General features: G+C 44.7%; 1 long non-coding RNA gene across 2 annotated transcripts; it reads left to right on the top strand.

The window, feature by feature from the left end:
• Positions 1-717: 717 nt before the first annotated feature.
• Positions 718-7664, top strand: LOC119297536. 2 transcript variants are annotated; one of them, XR_005145670.1, is made up of 5 exons: positions 718-1028; positions 5090-5164; positions 5338-5602; positions 5853-5937; positions 7416-7664. It is a non-coding gene; the product is annotated as an uncharacterized LOC119297536 (long non-coding RNA). The 2 variants fall into 2 exon arrangements; XR_005145671.1 differs by lacking the exon at positions 5853-5937.
• Positions 7665-8779: the final 1115 nt, after the last annotated feature.

Genomic DNA, 8779 nt, shown 5'->3' with positions numbered 1-8779 from the left:
CCTTTTTCGGTAAATTCTAATGGAAATGGTAAACACACAAGAGGTGTAAGGTTTAGGATCATTACAATACATTTCTCCCACGACAATCTTTAATCTTATGGAAACGATCAAGAATCACTTTATAAGCAATTTCGTCCAGCAGTCCATTTTCCACGAAGCAAATTAGGCTATGGCTCAAATAACACTACACCACGGTAGAGGTTAGGTGACACACTTTTGTTGGCAAAGGTCTATTAATCTCTACAGGAGATATGTCCCCGTAGCTTTGAAGCTTTGTAATCAGATCATTTGTCGGCCAATGTACATCATAATAGACACACTATGTGCCGGAAATCATGCAACGACAATGTATATGTCGGCAACCACTCAGTGACATAGCATCTGTCGGTAGATGTGCACGTCCTGATAGTTTTTATGTCGGCGTAGGTATGTGCTTAACGACATAATATATGTCGGCGTAGCTAGGGTGTATGGACACAGATTAAGTGTCGGCGTATGTGGACACGTGTCAAGCAAGGAAAGGCCAAACAATTGCCGCGTGAATTAGGCGCGAGAGCCCAAAAATTTCAGTGCGGCCGGCCTAGTTTTCAACCCCAAAGGAACCCGTAGCCTCACATCCACTCGCGTTAACCCTATCCACTCTGCCCCTGCCCCCAACTTCCGTTGCGGCCGTTCTCGGGGTCTCCGTCCTCGGACATGTCCCTGCCGCCACCGGCGGCCATAGCCCCGAGCTCCCGGCCCCCTCCATCGCCTACCTTCCTTTGTTCCTTCGCTGCCCGAGTCCCCACCGCCGGCGGTGAGCATAACCCAGATCCCCTAACCACATCGATGCATGCCTTCCCTAGTGACGCGGCCACCGACAGCCCCGTCCACCCGGGCCTTCACCGACCACCGCTAGCCCTCTCGAAGGACCAAGACAGCGCCCTCCACTTCCTCCTCTCGGGGAAAGATCCTTCCTATTCTTCCTCTCTGGAAGGACCAAGACAGCGCCCTCCTCTTCTTCCTCTCAGGGAAAGATTCCATATGTGGTATGTTGCATCGCAGGAAAAATTATCTTCTGCCATCTCATGTGCCTGCCTAGTTGGTTATATCTATTAGTTTGGTCTGACAAGCTCTTGTCTGTTATGTGATGCTTTATTTCTCTAAAAATGTTGTGGATCTGAAAATTTTCAGTTACTCTGTTATGGATCTGGTTTAACTCTAATGTTGATGCACTATTGTTGTCATTGCAGACTATTAATGCATTTAGTTCTCTGTGAAAATTTTCAGCTACTTTATTTGGTTAATTGTGTTGTGCGACTATTTTGTTAGGCATCCAGTAATACTTCTGTTGGTGCGTGAAGTTCAAAAATATATTATAAAAGTGAACCTTGATTTTAATTTGGAGACACAAGAAAGACACTGGCATATAAAATGTCATCGAGACAATGGCATATATATGTCATTGTGAAAATGAATGGACATGTAGGAAATTGTTGGTCTGGTGTCCTGTTTTAACACTTGTTTGAAACATCTGAATATTACACCCTAAATCCTATGTAAACCTTGGGAACTTATTATCACTGGATCTTATTGTTGCCATGTAAGCTTGATTGCTGATCTACAACATGGTTATGCTTTATGTCATGTCTTCACCTTTGTTTGGCCAATCTGAATAGAAGAACAAAAACACAACTCCCTAATCCTTTAGATTCAGTATGTGGCTCCATGCAAGTTTATCACTGGCATATAATTATATGATGATAAGCTTAAACAACAACAACAACAAAGCCTTTAGTCCCAAACAAGTTGGGGTAGGCTAGAGGTGAAACCCATAAGATCTCGCAACCAACTCATGGCTCTGGCACATGGATAGCAAGCTTCCACGCACCCCTGTCCATAGCTAGCTCTTTGTCGATACTCCAATCCTTCAGGTCTCTCTTAACGGACTCCTCCCATGTCAAAATCGGTCGACCCCGCCCTCTCTTGACATTCTCCGCACGCGTTAGCCGTCCGCTATGCACTGGAGCTTCTGGAGGCCTGCGCTGAATATGCCCAAACCATCTCAAACGATGTTGGACAAGCTTCTCCTCAATTGGTGCTACCCCAACTCTATCTCGTATATCATCATTCCGGACTCGATCCTTCCTCGTGTGGCCACACATCCATCTCAACATACGCATCTCCGCCACACCTAACTGTTGAACATGTCGCCTTTTAGTCGGCCAACACTCCGCGCCATACAACATTGCGGGTCAAACCGCCGTCCTGTAGAACTTGCCTTTTAGCTTTTGTGGCACTCTCTTGTCACAGAGAATGCCAGAAGCTTGGCGCCACTTCATCCATCCGGCTTTGATTCGATGGTTCACATCTTCATCAATACCCCCATCCTCCTGCAACATTGACCCCAAATACCGAAAGGTGTCCTTCCGAGGTACCACCTGGCCATCAAGGCTAACCTCCTCCTCCTCACAGCTAGTAGTACTGAAACCGCACATCATGTACTCGGTTTTAGTTCTACTAAGCCTAAACCCTTTCGATTCCAAGGTTTGTCTCCATAACTCTAACTTCCTATTTATCCCCGTCCGACTATCGTCAACTAGCACCACATCATCCGCAAAGAGCATACACCATGGGATATCTCCTTGTATACCCCTTGTGACCTCATCCATCACCAATGCAAAAAGATAAGGGCTCAAAGCTGACCCCTGATGCAGTCCTATCTTAATCGGGAAGTCATCGGTGTCGACATCACTTGTTCGAACACTTGTCACAACATTATTGTACATGTCCTTGATGAGGGTAATGTACTTTGCTGGGACTTTGTGTTTCTCCAAGGCCCACCACATGACATTCCGCGGTATCTTATCATAGGCCTTCTCCAAGTCAATGAACACCATATGCAAGTCCTTCTTATGCTCCCTATATCTCTCCATAAGTTGTCATACCAAGAAAATGGCTTCCATGGTCGACCTCCCAGGCATGAAACCAAACTGATTTTTGGTCACGCTTGTCATTCTTCTTAAGCGGTGCTCAATGACTCTCTCCCATAGCTTCATTGTATGGCTCATCAGCTTAATTCCACGGTAATTAGTACAACTCTGAACATCCCCCTTGTTCTTGAAGATTGGTACTAATATACTCCGTCTCCATTCTTCTGGCATCTTGTTTGCCCGAAAAATGAGGTTGAAAAGCTTGGTTAGCCATACTATCGCTATGTCCCCGAGACCTTTCCACACCTCAATGGGGATACAATCAGGGCCCATCGTGTTGCCTCCTTTCATCCTTTTTAAAGCCTCCTTCACCTCAGACTCCTGGATGCGCCGCACAAAACGCATGCTGGTCTCATCAAAGGAGTCATTCAGTTCAATGGTAGAACTCTCATTCTCCCCATTGAACAGCTTGTCGAAGTACTCCCGCCATCTATGCTTAATCTCTTCGTCCTTCACCAAGAGTTGGCCTGCTCCGTCCTTGATGCATTTGACTTGGCCAATATCCCTCGTCTTCCTCTCCCGGATCTTAGCCATCTTATAGATGTCCCTTTCACCTTCCTTCGTGCCTAACCGTTGGTAGAGGTCCTCATATGCCCGACCCCTTGCTTCACCAACAGCTCGCTTTGCGGCCTTCTTCGCCATCTTGTACTTCTCTATGTTGTCTGCACTCCTATCCAGGTATAGGCGTCTGAAGCAATCTTTGTTCTCTTTAAGCGCCTTCTGGACATCATCATTCCACCACCAGGTATCCTTATCTTCGCTTCTCCTTCCCCTGCACACTCCAAACTCCTCCGAGGCCACCTTACGAATGCAAGTCGCCATCTTCATCCACACATTGTCCGCATCCCCTCCTTCCTCCCAAGGGCCCTCCTTAAATACCCTCTCCTTGAACACCTGAGCTACCTCCCCCTTGAGCTTCCACCACTTCGTTCTAGCGACCTTGGCACGCTTATCCCGCTAGACACGAATCCGAAAGCGGAAGTCAGCAACCACCAGCTTATGCTGGGGTACAACACTCTCCCCAGGTATCACCTTACAGTCTAGGCACGCACGCCTATCTTCTCTTCTCGAGAGGATGAAATCAATCTGGCTAGAGTGTTGGCCACTACTAAAAGTCACCAGATGTGATTCTCTCTTTCTAAAGAGGGTGTTAGCTACAATCATGTTGTAGGCTAGAGCAAAGCTTAAGACATCTTCTCCTTCTTGATTCCTGATGCCATAGCCAAAGCCCCCATGCGCCCCTTCAAAACCTGTGTTAGATGTACCCACGTGGCCATTGAGGTCTCCTCCTATGAAGAGCTTCTCACCAATCGGTACACTCCTAACCATGTCTTCCAAGCCTTCCCAGAACTCCCTCTTGGTGTTCTCATTGTGGCCTACTTGCGGGGCATATGCGCTGATAACATTGAGAACCAAGTCCTCAGCTACCAGCTTGACCAGGATAATCCGGTCCCCACGTCTCCTGACGTCTACCACTCCATACTTGAGGCTCTTGTTGATCAAGATGCCTACGCCATTTCTGTTTGCAGTCGTCCCCGTGTACCACAGCTTGAAGCCAGTATCCTCCACCTCCTTCGCCTTTTGTCCTCTCCATTTGGTTTCTTGGACGCAAAGGATATCAACACCTCTCCTCACTGCTGCATCAACTAGCTCCCGAAGCTTTCCTGTCAGAGACCCTACGTTCCAGCTACCTAAGCGAATCCTCCTAGGCTCGGCTAGCTTCCTTACCCTTCGCACTCGTCGAGTCAAATGCGAAGACCCTTGCTCATTTTCCACTACATCCGGGCGCCGATGTAGCACGCCACTAAGGATGCGACGACCCGATCCTCGCTCACTTGCCACCGTATCCGGATCAAGATACGGCGCGCCACTTGGGGGTGACGGCCCGGCCCTTGCCCATTTTCCACCACACCCGGGTTCCGATGTGGCGCGTCGCTGAGAGGGTTACGCCCCAACGAAAATATTTTGGGTTTCATCTCCATAAGAGTGGCTGAGTTTTTACGTTGGCTCGCCAAGCCTATCACAACCCTCCTCCTTTACCCGGGCTTGGGACCGGCTATGTTGAGACAACATAGGCGGAGTTTATATGATGATAAGCTTCATTGTTTTATTTTCAGCTTGTGCTAGAGGCATGCCGCTGGCACCGTTGGGCCCTCATTTATGTTATACAAGCCATTTGAGGATATGACGTGGTAAGTCAGCAAATGGAATGGATGGATCCATCATTTTGCCATCCTGATGCTTGTCCAGGATTTCCTTTTTGTTAACCAGTTCAACTAGTCCATCATTTTAAACTAGGCCCAAGAAATGAAGGTTCAGTTTATCACAAACAATTTTAATATGTATCACCTTACTATCTTGGCAGATGAGCTATTTTTCAGTCAACGCGTGGCGAGTCCACTTGGAACTGAATAGGCACTGGTTCTTCTTCTTACTCTCCATGAGCCCCTTATACTACTGCTATGGTTTATGTGCCTACTTTTAACTCTCTAATCTGAAATTGGGCTGCTTTGTTTCAGCTGATCTGATAGTGTGGGTGGGATATACAGAACAACCTTGAGATGTGTCTGCGACCAATCCACATTCGGCACAACTCCCACAACTTGAACACCAAGCTCTTTGCCATTTAAGTATGTATCTGCACCCCAAATGGCTTATTTCAAAGTGTAGAGCGTAGTTTGCAACTGAATGGCTCAGTTTGTCCTGTGATTGCGTCATGTGTAATTTAAATTCACTACTACCAACACTAGCCGTTGTAACTGTGGCTCACTGGTTGTATTAGGAAATGCTCTGCTAATGTTTGTGCAACTCATGACCGGTATTTGAATCAATTCACTGGGCATTACGTAATAGCTGAACACCACTTTTATTTTATGGTAGATGGTTGAGAGAATAAACTGGATGGATGACAAATCCGAGAAGGGCATTGAACAAAGTGTAGGTATCATGGTCAATTATCTCTAAGGTATTCCTTTAGCCTTTTAGTGTGTTTAGAAGTTACAAGATGACATGATTTGTTTCTCTGTATGTAGGATCTATCTGCATGCATACTATATTTATCGGCTTTATTCATACTAATGTCTTGCCAAAGCAACTATGTATTAGAACAGAAGCAATAGGGGCCTGAACCAATAGGGGTCTTCCCAAAGCCAACCAATCCAGTTTACACATCCATTTGGCCAAGCTAATTGGTTGCAACGTGAATGAAAATAGGCCAATGATTGCAGCGAGAGATGCCTTGCTGATTAGTAGTATGCGGTTGTCCATGAGCGTCTCCCTTTTATAGGTATTTGACTGTTAGACAATTTATATACATGTCCATGCATGGGTCTGTTGAATTTTTTCCTAGAGTTCAAAGTGATCCCTTGGTATGCGTTTGTATTTCTATGAAATATGATCCTGGTGTTTTTTAGGAAAAATATTCTGGTGTCATAAGTCTAGATGCTTTTGCTGGTATCCAGATCTTTGTTGGCACGGCTGCACCTCTTTGGTTACCTAGCATGGCAATGCAACATAAGCCTACATGGTATTGTTGTACATAACATGATGATAGAACATAAATTGTTGACACTAAGCGCACATATTTTGGTACTTAGTCGTCCATGCATGATTTATTATAGTTAAAATTCTATTGTAGGTGCGAACCAACATGTGATTGGGTGGTTAGGGGTAGGGTGCGCGTGCGTGCGTTTATATGGATACGTGTATGTGCGTATGTATGAGCGTGTGTGTCTGCACTATGTTGAAAACAAATGTATTGTAGGCATGCTTTATTTTTAAAAAGAATGCGAAGAGAGATACTTCATTAGATAAAAAAAGTATCTCCTAATATCATTGTCGTCACTATAAGTTTGATTTGTATAAGTGCAAATCTACTTGGTAGAGCTATTCTTTTTGTGAAACCCATGTCTGAGTTAAACATGACGCACTAAGCAATACAGACTGTATTATGATAGAACGCTAATGTTCGGACTATCTATTTGGTAGAGCTAGTATTTTTTTTAAATCCACAGGACACATCAAATAGGAGTCCAGGCTGTTTTTTTCTTTCACATGCTAGGGCGCTTATCTTGTGCGTGGGGAGTTAGGTGCCGGACTCTTCTTTTGTTTTTCCGTACTGGACGCTTCCTCTTTCCCGTGGGAGGTTATGTAGCTCTTAATCATGAAAAATCTAGAGAGGTTGCGAAGGAGTTTGTCTTTTCTTCAGTGAATGCTTATGTAATAGACTATAAAATAAGCTACTGGGTTGTATGATCTCTGTTTCAGATGGTCAATACCTTCATTGTTGATAAAACTGCAAGCACATGAACATAGTTCTGTATAGTACCATGTGAGCCGTTGATATCATGAGGATTTATTGATTGACTGTGTTAATCCATAAATGAGTTTTGAACAACTTGAGCTGATTACACTTTCTTGACAAATTTTTGTCAAAAATTCCAGGTACTTAGCCAACTGGTGCACATGGACGTGATGACTTTGCAGCGTTTATGGACCAACCAACTTGTAATCATGGATCTTATGTGTTGTAGACCATTTGGTGATTTGGTTATTTTGGAGCTTGCATTTTGTGCATGTGGATACAGACTTGTGTGTACTGGATCATCTAGTTGAAGTTTCTCATACCAGCAAATAATGCTATCTTTTTGTGACTTGTGTGTTCTGGGTGATTATTAAGATGGTAAAAACTATGCTTTGTCAAGATTGATGTGTTTGTCAACTTGTGTTCAATGTATATGAACGTTTGTGAATATATTTCATTGTTGTACAATATGTGTTCATCTTGAACCTGCTTCTGGATGTGGGGATAATAATTGAATCTGTTTAGAGCTTGTATATATTGTTTGGCTGCACATCACTTTACCAGCAATTTATTAGTCGGCAAAAGCACTATCTGTCAGCGTAGGTAGGGCGTATGTTGATAGACTATTTGTTGGCATAGATATGGTGTACGTGGCTAATAAAGTGTCGGCATAGGTAGGGTATATGTGGACACGCTATCTGTTGGCATAGATAGGGTGTATGTTGTCTGATAAACTGTCGGCATATGTAGGGTGTATGTGGACATACCATCTGTCGGCGTATGTAGGGTGTATGCTGACTAAAAATGTGTTGGGAAGTAAATAACTGTCGGCAATACCTTTGCCCACAGCAAGTCCTCCGACTCTTTCATCTTCTGTCAGCATTGGTGTTAGCTACAACTTAACTGTCGGCAAAGGTACCCTATGCCGACACATTGGTGTGTCACGGAAGCTCTACCGTGGTGTAGTGTAATCATCATCAATTTTGTTACGCAAAGCACCCTTCACAATCTTCATAACTGAAAAACATCCTACTAAAAATTTAACCAGAAAAGTTGGGGGTTCATCCGTCCAAACAGTGGGAGGATTAACACGACCCCAATTAGCTATCTCATGAGCAACTACATTCGACTCCCTATTACAATGTTCAATAGTCACCTTCCTGAAATCACATAAGATGAAACGGCAGTCTTCTAAAATAAGAGCTGCTACCACCGAGTGTCCTTCGTTTTGATTAAGTGCCTCCACTATGATGATGTTATCCATTCATACCAGGATGTTTGAACATGCAATGCTCTGCCCCAATTTCAGACCCTCGAAGAGTGCGGCAGCCTCCGCTGACACCAAGTCTACCACATGTTCCTGTTTTGCCGATGCCGCCGCAAGGAACTTCCCTCTGTGATCACACACTACCATACCACAGGAGCCCGCGTAATCACCATTGGAGAAAGTAGCTTTTCTCACTGCTCGATTATAATTCAAGGTTAGCGCACAAATTGTTGGAGT

The sequence above is a fragment of the Triticum dicoccoides genome, chromosome 5A, assembly GCF_002162155.2.
Source record: "Triticum dicoccoides isolate Atlit2015 ecotype Zavitan chromosome 5A, WEW_v2.0, whole genome shotgun sequence".
NCBI lineage: Eukaryota > Viridiplantae > Streptophyta > Magnoliopsida > Poales > Poaceae > Triticum > Triticum dicoccoides.
Note: the sequence above shows the minus strand (reverse complement) of the source record. Positions and strands in the feature narration are given on the sequence as shown.